The 15,862-nt window shown below is 49.8% G+C and overlaps 1 protein-coding gene across 10 annotated transcripts in view; it reads right to left on the reverse strand.

Annotated features, from left to right (window-relative positions):
• SVIL (supervillin) overlaps positions 1–15,862 on the reverse strand; it is a 241,154-nt gene that overhangs the window by 192,062 nt on the left and 33,230 nt on the right. For all 10 annotated transcript variants that reach the window (XM_067030573.1, XM_067030584.1, XM_067030582.1 and 7 more), the window contains one exon: positions 8,059–8,157. The gene's annotated coding sequence lies outside the window, so the exon portion shown is untranslated. Of the gene's footprint in view, positions 1–8,058; positions 8,158–15,862 lie in introns of those variants that run through there.

Here is a 15,862-nt window from a genome sequence, read left to right on the forward strand (position 1 = left end):
CTCATTTCTTTCCATATTCTATACGGCTGGTTTCCTGCCACAAGAGTTGAGTTGAATAGTTGTGACAGGGACAGTATGGCCCCCAAAGCCTGAAATATTTACCATCTAGCCCTTCACAGAAAGTCTGCCCACCTCTGCTTTAAAACCAACGGCTTAGAAGACAATGATTACAAACCCCACTCTGTGATTTTGCAAAGATACTTCATTAGAATATCACTTTTCTCAGAGTAAAAATGAAATGATAAAGTTACATGTAAAAGTGCTGGGACTCAGTAGGCAGTTAATACTTGTCCTTTCCAGTTGCCAAGGTCCTTCTGGACCTTCAGTCTCTTCCTCTCTGCTCTGTTCTCCCTGCAGAGTTGGAATTTTCCTCCTCTTGGCATCACAAATTATTTCAATATTGGCTGTTCCGTCCTCTCATTATCTACACACTTGTCTTTCTTCCCATCTAGAAGGTGGCTTTCTCTGGGAAGTGCCATATCTGAGTTACCTTTGTTTCCCCAGGGCCTGGCACATAGCAAAATCCTAGCAAAGATTTTTTTTTTTTCAAAGAATAAGTGAGTCAAGAAATAGCAAATGAACACTAGAAGTATTTGTAATTCTAAAAGATGCCAGGCAAAGATCATTTATAATAGATTAGTATGTAGTACCAGGCTTCCAAACTAAGTGTCACAAACAACGAGCACTTGGTGGGCAGGAGGCTGGGGTGTCATGGATTTAAGGCTACAGCTTGCTACATATGACAGCTGCTTTGCTGACAAGGCAAAGGGCAAGTTAACACTCCTTCCTTGTATAGGTACAAGGAAGTTCCTAGAACCCTAGAAAGAAAAAGCGATTCCTGTTTACACCTAACAACTTGCAAAAAAATTCTCTAACCAAACCTCTCATCTTTGAATGACAATGTAAAGTATGAGATTCTCTGTCTATAACAAGAGCCTGAATTTAAGATTTCTAATCATAGCGATACACTTTAGCATCCAATAATTCCTTTGAAAAGATAGTTGTTTGGGTTTTTCATGGATTTAAATGAAGAGATTCATTTGCTTAAAAATGAATTGTAAAAATGAACTAGGCAGTGAGGGTATAATAGTGAAGAAATAAAGTTCTTGCCCTCACTTTACTAAAATAAATTAACTTAGACCTTAGAATTCATTTTGACAAGATTCTTCTCTGAGTTATTTATCTTCCATAAATTTTCCATTATATTTCATAAATAACTAAGAGGATCTCACATTTCCAAAGTAGAGACAGGTTTCCATATTGGATTGTTTCCCACCACTGCTGTAACAAATTACTATACACTTGGTAGCTTAAAACAACTTTATTATCTTACAGTGCTAGAGGTTAGAAGTCTGAAATGGGTCTCACTGGCCTAAGAATCAAGGTGTCGGGAGGGCTGCATCTCTTCTGGAGGCTCCGGGGAGACTCCATTTCCTTGCCTTTTCAGTTTCTAGAGGCCACCTGCATTCCTTGACTCACGGCCCCTCCTTCATCTTCAGAGCAGCAGAGCAGAGACTTTATCACATGGCATCATGCTGACACTCACTCTCCTGTGTCCCTCCATCACGTCAGAGGACCCCTGTGATGACACTGCACCCACCTGGCTCATCTGGGATAATCTCCTCGTCTCAAGGTCAGCTGAGACCTTCCTATTTGCCATGTAACCTTCTGTGGATTCGGACGTGAACCGTGATTCTCTGGGGAGTCACGATTCTTCCTGCCACACACATCTTTGTAGCAATCGGTTCAACAAGCCCAGGTCATATGCACGACGCAGGGAGAAAGCTGAACACCACGACCCCTTTCTAGAACGTTTCTCCCACCTGTGCGGCCCCCCGGCAGCTGCCAGACACGCACCACCTCCGTTCCTCCACCAGTCCCTCCACAGTCGCCATTTCCTCCTCATCAAACCATCAGACCCTTCATCCCCTCAACTCTTCTAAGAATAAACTGACTTTGCTCCCACCTGTGCCCCCTCCTGGGGGGGGGAAACCATGCCCTTCCCCCCATCCTTCTGTTCTGGTGAGGGATCAAACCCCCTTGCCCAAGTGCTAACCAAAGATTTGTTCATTATAGCAAACGTCGTTCGTATTTGATGCTCCCAGTCTACATCCATCGTATCTTAATGCTCCACCTTCAACCCAGAGAACCCCAAAACACGCAAGCAAGAAGGCACCCCAGAGAGCAGCCTTTCCAGCCCCTTCAGTCTCCTAGTGAAGAAATGCTTGTGATCGCAGCAGTGAGGCCAGAGTCTGCTTATCTGTAAGACGGCAGGTCTAGAATCTCACCTGAGCCCTGCACTTGCGGCCGGCAGCTGTACGTCAGAGGTGAGCTAAGACACGGCTCCCTGGAGGAGTTATGTCCACAGGACATATGTCCACAGCCAACCAACTCTGGGCGCGGAAAGTTGGACACAGAGAGACAGAGGCGGGGAGCTGCTTCCGAGTACAAAAGCTTGCTTTCGTCCAAACGGGGATAACTATACACAGCAGAAGCCTCCAGCGCTGGGTGAGGATTACAACGCCCTGCCTGCCCTCCGCTCCACCACGGCTCTGCCCTCGCGCTCAGGAAGAGGGGACCAGGCGCTGCTTGGAGCCGATGGGAGGCGTGGCCACCTCCTGGCAGTGGTTTTTCACAGCCGCCCACGTGTGAAATGAAAAGCACCTGGCTCCACAAGTGTGTGTGGGAACACAGGGATTTTCTTGCTCCAGTAAACTTCCACTAAAGTCTCAAATGTAGTGATCAACCCACACAGCACAGCCTTGGGAGAAAAGCTGCTGATGAAGCCATGGAAGCTGCGTGAAGAAAGAAGGGCAACCCCGATCTGTGTGCCCTGCCTCCCTCTGCACCAGATGGGCCTTCTTTATTAAATGCTTTGTTAGAAGAACAGTAACCTAAAGGAGAAAGCATTGAGTGTTGGGTGTTAGTCTTAAGAATCAACGGTCAGAAAGCACCTTCTAAACACCCGTGTGTGAGCGATGATGTCACAGGCCAGGGATCCAGTCCTGCCTTTATCGAAGTCTGTTCAGCAGAGACTGGTGTCAAAAACACACCACCTGGCACGGATACTCTGATGAGTTTTGTCCAGGGGCCCCGAAGTCCCTCTCCCAACAGGTGCTCCCGGCCTCCCTTGTTTCTTGGGGGAGGGCCCTGGTGACAGCTGCAGTGACCTGTCAGGTTCAGCACATTGAGGAGGAAGGGGAAGGGCGCTGTTGGCTGTAGGAACCGCGTGTGCGAGGTCGTGAGGTTGAGGCCGCGCCTGGCGTTTTCAGAAGTTGTGACTAGGACAAGGGACAACCGGGTGGGGATGGAAGCCCGCACCGGGGGGCTCTCTATGCCGGCTGAGACGAGATGTCAGCCCTGAGACTGCAGCCGCAGACGCCGGCGCTCACAAGTGCCCTGAGCGTCTCGGGAGGGTGACAGAGTCCAGTGCAGGCGGACAAGGGGAGGGAGAGACAAGGAGGTCGCGGCGGAGGCTCCTGACTCCCCAGCCTGCCGGGCCCGCCCCTCTAGAACCTTCCCGCAGCAGCACCCGGCTCTGCAGAGCTGCAACCCGGTGGGCTTCCTGGAGGCGGGGGCAGGGCAGGGAGCGGGCAGGTGAAATTGGGAAGGGATGACATGGGGAGAACGGAGCAGAAGAGCGTGGAAGGGCTGGAGAGCGAGGCTCGGGGCAACGCAGCAGAGAAGGGCGGAGAAGCTGGCAGTAGGTATGGGACACCGAGCGAGGACGTCAAGAAGAGTCGGTGATGGTGAGACAGACTCCGCTACCTTAGCACAGAGCCTGACGGGGGCGGGCTTGACCGGTTCTAAAGTGTCAGCCCCGGGGGCGGGGGGGGGGGGTGAGAGAGACAGAGACAGAGACAGAGACAGAGACAGAGAGACGGAGAAGGAGAAGTAGAGGAGGAGTGGGGGGAGGAGCGTAAGTCCACGGTTCCGTTCAACCAGCCCCTCACGGCCGGTTCCGTCCGACCAGCCCCTCACGGCCGGTTCCGTTCGACCAGCCCCTCACGGCCGGTTCCGTCCGACCAGCCCCTCACGGCCGGTTCCGTTCAATCAGCCCCTCACGGCCGGTTCCGTTCAGCCAGCCCCTCACGGCCGGTTCCGTTCAGCCAGCCCCTCACGGCCGGTTCCGTTCAATCAGCCCCTCACGGCCGGTTCCGTTCAGCCAGCCCCTCACGGCCGGTTCCGTTTAATCAGCCCCTCACGGCCGGTTCCGTTCAATCAGCCCCTCACGGCCGGTTCCGTTCAATCAGCCCCTCACGGCCGGTTCCGTTCAATCAGCCCCTCACGGCCGGTTCCGTTCAGCCAGCCCCTCACGGCCGGTTCCGTTTAATCAGCCCCTCACGGCCGGTTCCGTTTAATCAGCCCCTCACGGCCGGTTCCGTTCAGCCAGCCCCTCACGGCCGGTTCCGTTCAACCAGCCCCTCCCGGCCGGTTCCGTCCGACCAGCCCCTCACGGCCGGTTCCGTCCGACCAGCCCCTCCCGGCCGGTTCCGTCCGACCAGCCCCTCACGGCCCGTTCCGTCCGACCAGCCCCTCACGGCCGGTTCCGTCCGACCAGCCCCTCCCGGCCGGTTCCGTCCGACCAGCCCCTCACCACCTCTCAAAGGTTCTCCCCGGCTGACCCGAAGGCAGCTCCTACTGTGCCTGTGGTTGAAGCCTTGTACCCACAATGTCCCTTCCAGGTCAGCTCGCCTGGCCGAGAGGTTCTAGAAGAGTCTGCCTCCTGCCCTCCTCCTTGTCATCTCCGGGGCGGCGGGAGCCAACAACCAAAGCGGACCCTCGGGGCAGCTACTCAAAGGTGTTATTAGATCTGACTTTCCATCCGCCGGACTCCTTACCTGCTGCAAACCACATGCCCCGCTGTCTGCGCTCCTTCAGCTGCTCAACAGAGGCGGGGCCGGGGCGGGGCCGGGGCGGGGCCGGAACCCCCGCCAGGGACAGACACTCTGCCGCCACGTGACTCAACCACAGGCTTCCTCTCAGACCCGAGGACGAGGCTCCGCGGTGACAACCAGCACACGCCCTTCCTGCCTCGCCTCTCCCCGCAGCTGCAGCCCTTCCATCAGAGACGCTTCCCGCTTCCCGGGAGGCGCTGGCGGACGCAGCAGGCTCGGGTCCCACGGACACCGCGCAGGCGGCCTCTCCGCCCTGCTTCCCTTCCGCATCACGCCTGTAAGCCTCCTGGAAACGCCTTCAGGAGCCGACGGCGTAACCCACGGTCGCCGAGGCAGTGGCCACACAGCGCACGCCTCCCGGCCCCTCCGAGGGGACCAAGCATCAGAGATCCCACCCCGCGGACCAGCGGCCAGGGAGGGGAGCAGCCGCCGTGCCAGCCCAGCAACGGGTTCACGGACGAAGGGACGGCCCTGCCCCCAAGGAATCTGGGTCAGGGAGATGCAAATCGCTACCTCGTTCAGTGAATGTTTATCAAGCACCTTCCTTGTACGGGACACTGTTCCCGGTGCCTGGCGTCAAGCAGCAGACAAAACAGAAAGAAATCCTTTTCCTCGCTGAGTCGACATTCTAGTGGTAGGAGAGGAACACCTCTTCCCACGTACTTAGGAAAAGGAACCAAAGCGAGGACACCAGGCGAGGACCGGGTGACGCTCACACAGGCAGAAAGAGGAGAAAATGCTTTCTGCTGGAATAAGGGAGGCTTGAGGAGGAAGCGGGGACAGAAACACCTTGTTAAAACACAAACATGCCTTCAGAGGCTCAAACGTGTAGACATCTTCAAAAAGAGACGACCCCACTGTGCTGTCCCTTGTCCGCAAGGGCCACTGCCCCGCCATTCCCCAGCACACACGAGCGGCTCAAGGGCGGCAGAGCAGGTGGGGTTCAAAGGTCACGCTAAGGTCCTGTAACCGGCAGGTTGATCACTGACTCACACCATCTCCCTCCCAGCCCAGCCAAACCTACACACCCGCTTCCGACAGCTTATTATCCATCACCTTGTGTCACTGTCCACCTCTGCAGGTCCGAATTGTCACGCACCCCGATCCAGGGTGCGCTTTGCCTGGGCCCACCCTGCTCTCCAGGGCACTCTGGGCTCCCCATCTGCACCCTCTGAGGCCCACGTCACACAGCAGAACGCCCACAGAGGCATTCTCTCCCTGGGCAGCCTTTCAGGAAATATGCTCGAGAATCAGAGGTTAAAGAAAATTACCTTTCACTAGATGTGCAATAATCTAGTTGAATATCTTTGCTTAATTTTTTAAATTATTCTTTTTTCAGTTTATTTTTTATTTTTGGCTGCACTGGGTCTTCATTGCCGCGCGGGCTTTCTCTAGCTGCAGCGAGCGGGGGCTACTCTTCATTACGGTGCGCGGGCTTCTCACTGTGGTGGCTTCTCTTGTTGCGGAGCACGGGCTCTAGGCGTGCGGGCTTCAGTAGCTGCGGCACACGGGCTCGGTAGCTGTGGCTCACGGGCTCTAGAGCGTAGGCTCACCAGTTGTGGTGCACAGGCTTAGTGGCTCCACGGCATGTGGGATCTTCCCAGACCAGGGCTCGAACCCATGTCCCCTGCTTCGGCAGGTGTATTCTTAACCACCGCGTCACCAGGGAAGCCCCTATTCTTTTTTTTTTTTTTTACTTTTTGGCTGCACTACGTGGCATGCAGGATCCAAGTTCCCTGACCCGGGATGGAACCTGTGCCCCCTGCATTGAAAGCATGGAGTCTTAACCACTGGACTGCCAGGGAAGTCCCTATATTTGCTTAATGTTTAAAATATGTGAATTTTAAAAACACACACACACAACTTTGCTTCCCTTGGGCCATCAACTGAGAAACTGCAGAATTCCTTTTGTTTGGACCCTAGAAAACCGTGTCCCAAATCTAGCCAGGCTCCTTTTCTGGAACATCCTTGTCAGACAGATGTGCAGTTTCCATAGAAATACCTCCATCAACAGAGATCCTCCTCCAGGCAGGGCAGCCTGTTCACTAGACAGTCAGAGGTTCAAAAATTCTGCTATTTCTTTACCTCCTCAGCCCATGGGCCCTCAAATTGGTTTGGCTTAAAAAAATGTAGATCAATATTAATTTAAATATGACTTCTTTTTAGCTATAAATCCAATCATTAAGCAGAGCGATTTGAAGAAGAGGGGGAAAATAAATGGATACGCTGAGAGCAGGAATTGTCATTGTCCATAAGGACAAAATACTGCCAAGAGAGTTTGGGAAGACAATCTTTCGGGAAACAGTAAGTGAGCTAACGGTGGTCCTGAGTTTTTGCTGAGAGTTCTGGGAAACGGGAACGAGGGCATCCAGCGAGGACTTCTGGTCGGGAGAGAGTACCCAGCTTTAGGATGAGGGGGTTGGGGGAGGGTGCTGCTCCTGAGGGTCCAGCCAAAGACAGGGTGGGTCTGGGGCAGGGGCGGCAGCCGTCGTGGGGCTTAAGTGCCCTGGATCTGGGGAAAGGGTAAGGCAGCTGCCGGTGATTACATTTTATCAAATCTACGTGTGATTAAAATGAGCCCTACCCTTTAGCTGTCTTTCTATCTTGGAAATTCTCATATTCTCTCTCTAAATGTGGGGATGTCACACACAGACCAAGCCTGGGAGACGTGCCCAGGGATGCAGTCGAAGAAAAAAAGTAAATTACTCAGCTGGGTCCCACCTAAATGCTCCGGTATACCTACCGGGAAAGCTTATTGTAAAAGAATATGCTAAGTTTTGTTCTTTAAAAAAAATCCCAGGGCTTCCCTGGTGGCGCAGTGGTTGAGAATCCGCCTGCCGATGCAGGAGACACGGGATCGTGCCCTGGTCTGGGAAGATCCCACATGCCGCGGAGCAACTAAGCCCGTGAGCCATGGCCGCTGGGCCTGCGCGTCCGGAGCCTGTGCTCCGCAACGGGAGAGGCCACAACAGTGAGAGGCCCACATACAGAAAAAAAAAAAAAAAAAAAAAAAAAAAAAAATCCCATAAGTAATCAGAATAGTACGAGTTGTTTTTTTGGTGACAGCAAATATGCAAAACTCTTGGTTATTTGGGTGCTGCTTTTTCAGCTGGTCGACACAACAGTATTGCAAACACACTGTGAAATGATCAGTACTTACTTTTTATTCTGTGACTCGAAACTCAAAAAGAATTCATCATCCCTTCCTGGGCTTCTCCTTTAGTTTCAGAAAACGACCAGTCTCCAATGTAGCTAGAATCTGAAAAAAATAATTTTTTAAAAAAATTACAGAAGGTAACTTGTAAAGCTGAGGAATACATACGTGAGATGGAATAAATTCATTTGCCTTAAGTTAACCTCTGAAAATACTGGACTTCACCTGACTTCATCAACATCCCTCACTCGCATAAGGCCCCGCACAATGGGAAGTGAAACTGACAATTTCTGTAACAGTTTTTTTCTACTTGGTCATTTTGATCACGACTAAAATTGCCTTGATTAACCTGACTTAACTCAAAACATTTGCCTTCAGCTACCGTTAACCACCAAGTTACCCCCAATCTCGGCAACGCGGAGTTCCCTTTCTCACTAACCACGTCACCATTGTGACAAGGTACGTGCAAAAGCATCACGAGCTGTTTGTTCACCCACATACGCAGGCGACCCAACAACATCCAGAGGCCAGAGGGGAGGGAAGAGTGTCAGTTATGCTTTCTTCATCTTGATAAGAGGTAGCAAATCGAATTTTAACGGATGAACAAAACTCCTATCCCCCAAGGATGCACTGAAAATCTCCCAGATCTAGAATTAAAATTAAAAGTGCTGCCGTTTTTAATCACGTAGCATTCGCTAATTCAGTCTGTGGCTGCCTCACTGCGGTGAGCACATCTGTTCCTCCCTGGTGATGCCTGGTGGCTTTGCTCTCTGGACCTGGCTCAGGGCAACTTCAGAAGCCAAAGGTCACCAGCACTCCCAGGTGACTGAATACGAGGTGCAGTGGGGCAGCGACAACCTTGCCTCTGAAAATGCATCCAGAACCCGGTTCTGTGTCCTTCCCAGCTTTCTTTATTTATGCCAGACTCCCTGGGACCTCGATTTGCCCTGCTGGCAGCAGCAAAAGGAACATCCTTCCAGCTTTCCGTGCCCCTCCCCCTGCTTCTCTCAGCCAGACCTTTGCCTTAGCATGTTTCTTCCTGTTTACAGTAGCAACTAAGGGCGTTTAAGTACTGCAGTGCACACAGAACTGTGCTACAGGGATGAGAAGCTCTTTTTACATAACTGTCTACCTACAGAGATGTCCCCGGTAACATGAAGCCAAAACTCTCTCCAAACTCTAAAGTATAGAGATGCTCTGTTGCCATGATATATTGGGCAGGATATATTGAAGTATATCAAAACACGTGTACTCAGTGGATTATTATTATTATTGTTATTAATGGCAGTCACTGGAACAGATCAATGTGAAAAAGAGAAAGACACTAAGATTACAATAGATAGGCAAACACTTATAACAACTGAAAAGAGCAGAATTTAAAATTGTTCCAAAGTGCTGATTACAACTATACCAGAAGTATGATCACATATGGATGTAGCTATGGAAATTATAAGATATAGATATATATTTAAACACCTTAGAATTATATAGAGATATCTACATATCTATATATAGCACAAATAAACTACAAGAAAGAGTTGGTTGATGATTATTAAATTCTAGGCTTCTATGAAAACAGAGTGATAAAGCTCTTCCCAGGCTTAAAATATGCAACACTGGGGCTTCCTGGTGGCGCAGTGGTTAAGAATCTGCCTGCCAATGCAGGGGACACAGGTTCGAGCCCTGGTCTGGGAAGATCCCACATGCCGCAGAGCAACTAAGCCCGTGCGCCACAACTACTGAGCCCGAGAGCCACAACTACTGAGCCCATGTGCCACAACTACTGAGCCCATGGGCCACAACTACTGCTCCTGAGCTCTAGAGCCTGCAAGCCACAACTACGGAGCCTGAGAGCCACAACTACTGAGCCCATGTGCCACAACTACTGAGCCCATGAGCCACAACTACTGCTCCTGAGCTCTAGAGCCTGTGAGCCACAACTACTGAGCCCGTGAGCCACAACTGAGCCCGTGAGCCACAACTACTGAGCCCATGAGCCACAACTACTGAGCCCGTGAGCCACAACTGAGCCCGTGAGCCACAACTACTGAGCCCATGAGCCACAACTACTGAGCCCGTGAGCCACAACTGAGCCCGTGAGCCACAACTACTGAGCCCATGAGCCACAACTACTGCTCCTGAGCTCTAGAGCCTGCGAGCCACAACTACTGAGCCCGTGAGCCACAACTGAGCCTGTGAGCCACAACTACTGAGCCCATGCCCCTAGAACCCGTGCTCCTCAACAAGAGAAGCCACCACAATGAGAAGCCCGCACACCACAACGAAGAGCAGTCCCTGCTCGCTGCACCTAGAGAAAGCCCACGTGTGAAGACCCAACATAGCCAAATATGAATAAAAAATTTTTAAAGTATGCAACACTTCAGGATCACAGAATCTTGTCACCAGAAGGAACTTTAGCTCAACCTTTTCATTTCACAGATCAGTAAATTATACCAAAAGAAGTGACTTATCCATGGTCATAAACCTACTTCCTGGCAGAACTGTGCCCAGCATGGGGAGGTCCGCGCTCAGGAATGTGCGTTCTCTTCAGAGCACACTGCAGGGACTCACGCCAAAGCAGGGGGGGTCCCCGTTATCGGGGTGGTCATTGTCCAAAAACCCACGTGGTTAGGAGCTTTTTCAGGGAAGCACACCTTCAAAACTCGACAATATTTCCTAACATCAAGTCATTTAAATGACTTGAATTCCCACTCAAAATTCCATCCTTGTTCACAGTCAGCATCTGTCCTGATTGCAAATCTTGCCCTCCAAGTACAGAATTTCACAAGGTTAATCAAAATGGCATTAGAGAACTTCCCCAATAGGCCCAGCGGCCATGGCTCACGGGCCCAGCCGCTCCGCGGCACGTGGGATCTTCCCAGACCGGGGCACGAACCCGCGTCCCCTGCATCGGCAGGTGGACTCGCAACCACTGCGCCACCAGGGAAGCCCCTATATTTTATTTTATACAAAATAAAAAGGTTACAAAATTACAAATGACTATATTTGTCTCAATTCCTTTAAAAAGTGCGAAAGTGTAATAATGTATTTACCATTCTGAATTACATAATTAAATTTTACACCCTATTTTATTTGAACATAGCCATGAAAAAAGCTACATAAGGTTCTTAACAGTGGTTAATTTGCATACTGTGATTGGTTCTACCGTCTGCAATTATCTGTGGCTCTGTATAATTCCTGGTCTGAACTTCACCTGAGAACAATCAAGTTGTCTGAGTTTTCCTGTGCTTAAAATGTTTATTACGAGAAAATGGTTGCTATTCAGGGCTGTTTAACATTCACTCAGATGATAAAAGGGCTTCTAGAATCATGAAAACCCAAGGTTTCATTTTAGAAAGATCAATTATTCAGTGGAACATTTTCTTCTAGAAGAATAAAGAAAGAAAGAGAATTTTTTTTCATTAAATAAAACTGCAGTGTTCTATAGTAGAAAGATATTTTTTTCTTTTATTTTCCAAATCCGTAACCATACTAAGCGTCTAAACAATCAATGACAAACACACCTTAAAGTATGTGGGATAATAAATTGGCACAATTCACTTCTTGGAAAGTTTCTAGCTGCTGTGATGGACATAATAAACAATTTATGATTCAGTTTGTTTACTAATCCTGTCTCAAAGGTCAAGGCCAAAATTATTGACTCAGCCTTGCTGTCAAATTTACTTTGCCAATGAGTGCGAATGTATGACTCAGGATTAAGAGGTGCCTAAAGCTTCCTTCCAGGGAGGACAACAAAGCTGCCGGTTCCCAAAGCCATCAGAGGCTGAAGAGCCAAGGTGAGGAACAGCAGGCAGATGCTTGAATTATTTCACCACCGTGGTCTAAGAACAGGAAAAAGAATCTGCTCAAAATCACCTTCCCAAACACTTGAGACTCGGGCTAAATGAGTCCGTGAACCCTGTGCTCTGGTGCCCCTTCCGGAGTGGAATCAGTGGACAAGTGCAAGGTCAAGGACCAAGGGAACCCCTGCTCTACTGACTCGGGTAGTTGCTGCCAACCTCAGGGGGGAAGTTTGGTTGTTTTACGGCTCTCAACAGGAAGTGTTTGTGCAGGGAGGCTTGACCAAACCATAGGAAACAAGAGATCACCCATCGGGCTCCTCATTTTTGGCCAACTGACTCAGAAGCAGGTGTTTGTCAACATTAAAACTGCCTTTAAAAGGAAATGCACCACTAAACTTCCTATCAGCCCTAAGAGATGACGCCAGGAAGACGGTAATAAACGTGATTAACCCTCCCCTGTCTGCTCAGCGGTCTTCTAGCCACGAGGGAGGGGGCATCCCCACGCTAAGCAGGGGGGCCAGGTGGGCTCAGGAAGCCCGCAGATCGCCTTAAAACGCTTCCTCACTGGGGCACGTTTCCTCACCTTTGCCAAACCTCTCTGCTCGTCTGTAAAATGCCTACAGGAACAAAGTCGTAAGATTCTTACGAGCTTTAAAGTGTCAAGTGTGTAACACAGTGCTTTGGACACAAAATATTCAGGTGGTTCATTATTATTTATCCTGCTACATACAAAACAGAGTACCTTTCTACATTCTCTTGGGAGAAGCTGCCTTAGATATTGAATATCTTCTCTACTTAGACCTGATCCTTTCCACCCAAAACAGTGACTGGGAATGTTTTTTATTACTGTGAAAATACAGAAAAAGTAATACTTCAGAATGCAGCATTCTAAAACCCTTTTCCCTAACAGTTACTCCAGAAGAGAAAGGACGCTTACGATTTTGGTTTAATGATCACTAACACTGACATAGCATCAGGCACTGTTTTCCACGTGTTAAGTCATTTAAAATCCGTAATATCCCCATTTTATAGATCAGGAAACTGAGAAGCAACTTGTCCACATGCCAGAGCCACACAGGACCTCTGTGCTGTGTATTTATTGGAGGGGGTTTGGGGAGGAAGGGTAGGGAGGGAAGAAGAAGGAAAAAAAGCCAAACAGTCTAGAATATTTTTTCCCCCCTCCAACACACATACATAGCAAAGAAGATTTTAATTGTGAAGACATCAAATACCTTCCCACTGGCTAGTTCTTCAAGTAAAAATGCTCGATTTCTTATTTAAGTATTTTCCTAGAGATACTTGCAGAGACAGGAGGAAAGGGAGGGATGGTTACCAAGCAGAGTGGCGTCGGGTAGCAGCACAGACAGAGGAGCCCTGCAGGGCTCTCAAGGTAGGAGGGTGAGAGGGGATTGTTCTAGACCTTTTCCCGAAATCTAGCACCAAATGGCTGTGTTCATCGCGACTGCACACACACACACAGGACACCTGTGAATTCCAGCCCCTTCTCCCACCGCTAGAAACCGTCCGCAAAGCATTCTTCTTAAACATGATGCCTTCAAATGTGAGAAAAGCCAGAAGAGCAGGAGCTGCTACGGAAAGAAGTATGGGTATATATGCACGTGGCCTGTGCAAGGTCCTTACCAACATTAATCAAATCTTCACTCACCATTAAACATGATCCCCAATTTAGAGGCACGCTTAAAAGATGGAGCGTTTTGCCCCAAGCCTCCGCGGACTGACTGATAAATTCCAGCTTCTAGACGCTATGATGGACTAAAGAGTCCAGTGAGGTTTCTGAAAGGCAATCATCTCCCTGCATCGCACAGAGACACCCCTGGGAATGAAGGCGGGTGAACAGTGCACCCCAGTAAGAAGAGGTATACCTACGTAAACAGGGATGGGAATAACAAAAATTAATAGTTACAGTTGCTTCATTAAGTGTTTTGCAAAACACGGTTTAATGCTGTCTTTATATGACCACTGGGGAGAAGGGAAACTAAAGAAGAATTTGGAACGTGTGGGAAACCTCGAGGCGAGAGGTTGACATGAAATGCACAGCGTTAGGGACAGAAACGTAAGGAAACTGAGCTTTCGGAAGCAACTGTGGATTCAGAAGAAAAGACGGCAAAAGGGAGAGAGAGGACCGAGGCACCACTGCAGAGCCAGGCGCCTCTCTCTTCTGCAAATAACCGCACTGCTCATGGCGTTTCTGAGGCCAGGAATTAGGAAACCACTGCACCAGAGTCGGGGGCTCAGAGCACACTTTCCGCTAGAAGGTGGGGCCCTGGATTCCACGCGGTGAAGAGAGGTTGGGAATGCAGATGCAGCAGAAACCAGGGGGCTCCGCAGCCGAGCTCCTGAGAACGTTAACTTAACGTTAAATTAACTCATTGAAAACGCGAACTTGTCATTTCAGAGGGTGAACAAGCTTGATGTCTCCCGATGCCCCCAAAAAGAGGCAAACTTTGAAGGGAAATAAATCCCATCGCTTGTATTTAAAAAGCTGTTCAGGTGGCAAGGGGCACACAGTGGAATCACATCCACGTGAGCAAATGAAAAGTTGCCTGAAGTTTCCCTCCAGCTCCGTTTCAGAATCAAGGTGGCCAGAAAAAGTGTCGTTAACAGGTGATAAGGTGAGGAGGTGTCCGGCGCCTGTTTGGCTGCACCATTTACGCCAACGGGAGCCAGCCCAGCTGGAAAAGCACTGTCATCAAATGACACCGTAAGCCCACAGATTTGGAAGCGCTCAAGACAGCTCTGAACAACTGGTGGACGGGCTGGATTGTGTCTGAGAGCTGAATGCAAGAACGGATTTTCACAACTGAACAACGGCTATGGTTTTAATGACAGAGCCGGACAGGCTGAGGCCAAACTGACCGAGGGTTTTTTCAGCCCGATTTGCTAGACTTTTTAGCAAGTGGTAGTGGTGGAGGTGGAAACACTGGATGGGAAGCCAGGCAGGGCCAAATCTCCAGGCAGGAGAACGGGAGACGGTTCAAGTCCAGGCCTCCAGGCCTCGGCGTACCTGGGGTCAGGGGCACCGGCTGCGCTCTTTCCTCTGGATATGCAGGCGGGTGAAAATGCTAGTCTGTGAAGAGAAGACACCAAACCAAATAAACAGTGGTTTGGGCTCAAAACCCTCCCTTTAGACAAATAAGAAACTGGAGAGTGGATTTTTAAAGTTTACACTGATGGCGTCTGACTGACCAGGCAAAGATGAAGGGAGAGTTCCAAACTCAGGGGAGAACAGCTGTTTTTCTTCAAAAAGGAAAAAAAAAAGAAAAAGAGGACACAATAAAGAATATAAACATAAAGGAAGATAAAGGAAAGATAAAGATAAAGGAAATTAATTCGCCTAAAATAAAGAGGGGCTCCAAATGTCGGCTTCTTTAGCAGGTACCTGACCAAGACTGAGTGCTCACCGCATAAGACGAAACTGCTGAAATAATCAAGAGGCGAGCAGGATGAACGCGGTGCTTGAGGGGACCTCGGAGCTCTACCTTCGTCTGTGGGGGCTGGAAACTCACGGCAAAATGAACATCCTCCTCGATCATGTTTTTCACTGAGAAAGCCCCTGGGTGAGTATTTTCCCCAAACACTCTAACCAGCACGTGATCCCAGAGGCAGCTTCTCACCAAGGAGACATACCTGCATAATCTTTCTGCCAAGAGGAGCCTAGAAATGTCACAGGAAGAGTTCTGGGCACCTGCTCCGTGAATCCCCTGCCATAGTCTACAAAACAGCGAAGAAGTGCGTACTACTTCTGTGGTTTCTGGAAGACAGCATTTGGCTGCTAGTCTGTACTGCCCTCACCCCCAATCAGAAGTGCCTCCTTCTTGGCTATTCGGATACTTACGGAAACGCAAGCTGGAGAAGCGCTGTAATTGGGCCCGTGTAATCCCAAGGCTCCAACAAGCAGCAGGTACCACTGGGGCTGCCATTTTCCTCTTCTCCATCCTCCAACCCTCAAACACCAGGTGCCCTAACAACAGCAGGCCCACCTTCCT

The sequence above is a fragment of the Kogia breviceps genome, chromosome 3 (genome assembly GCF_026419965.1).
Source record: "Kogia breviceps isolate mKogBre1 chromosome 3, mKogBre1 haplotype 1, whole genome shotgun sequence".
NCBI classification, from domain to species: domain Eukaryota; kingdom Metazoa; phylum Chordata; class Mammalia; order Artiodactyla; family Physeteridae; genus Kogia; species Kogia breviceps.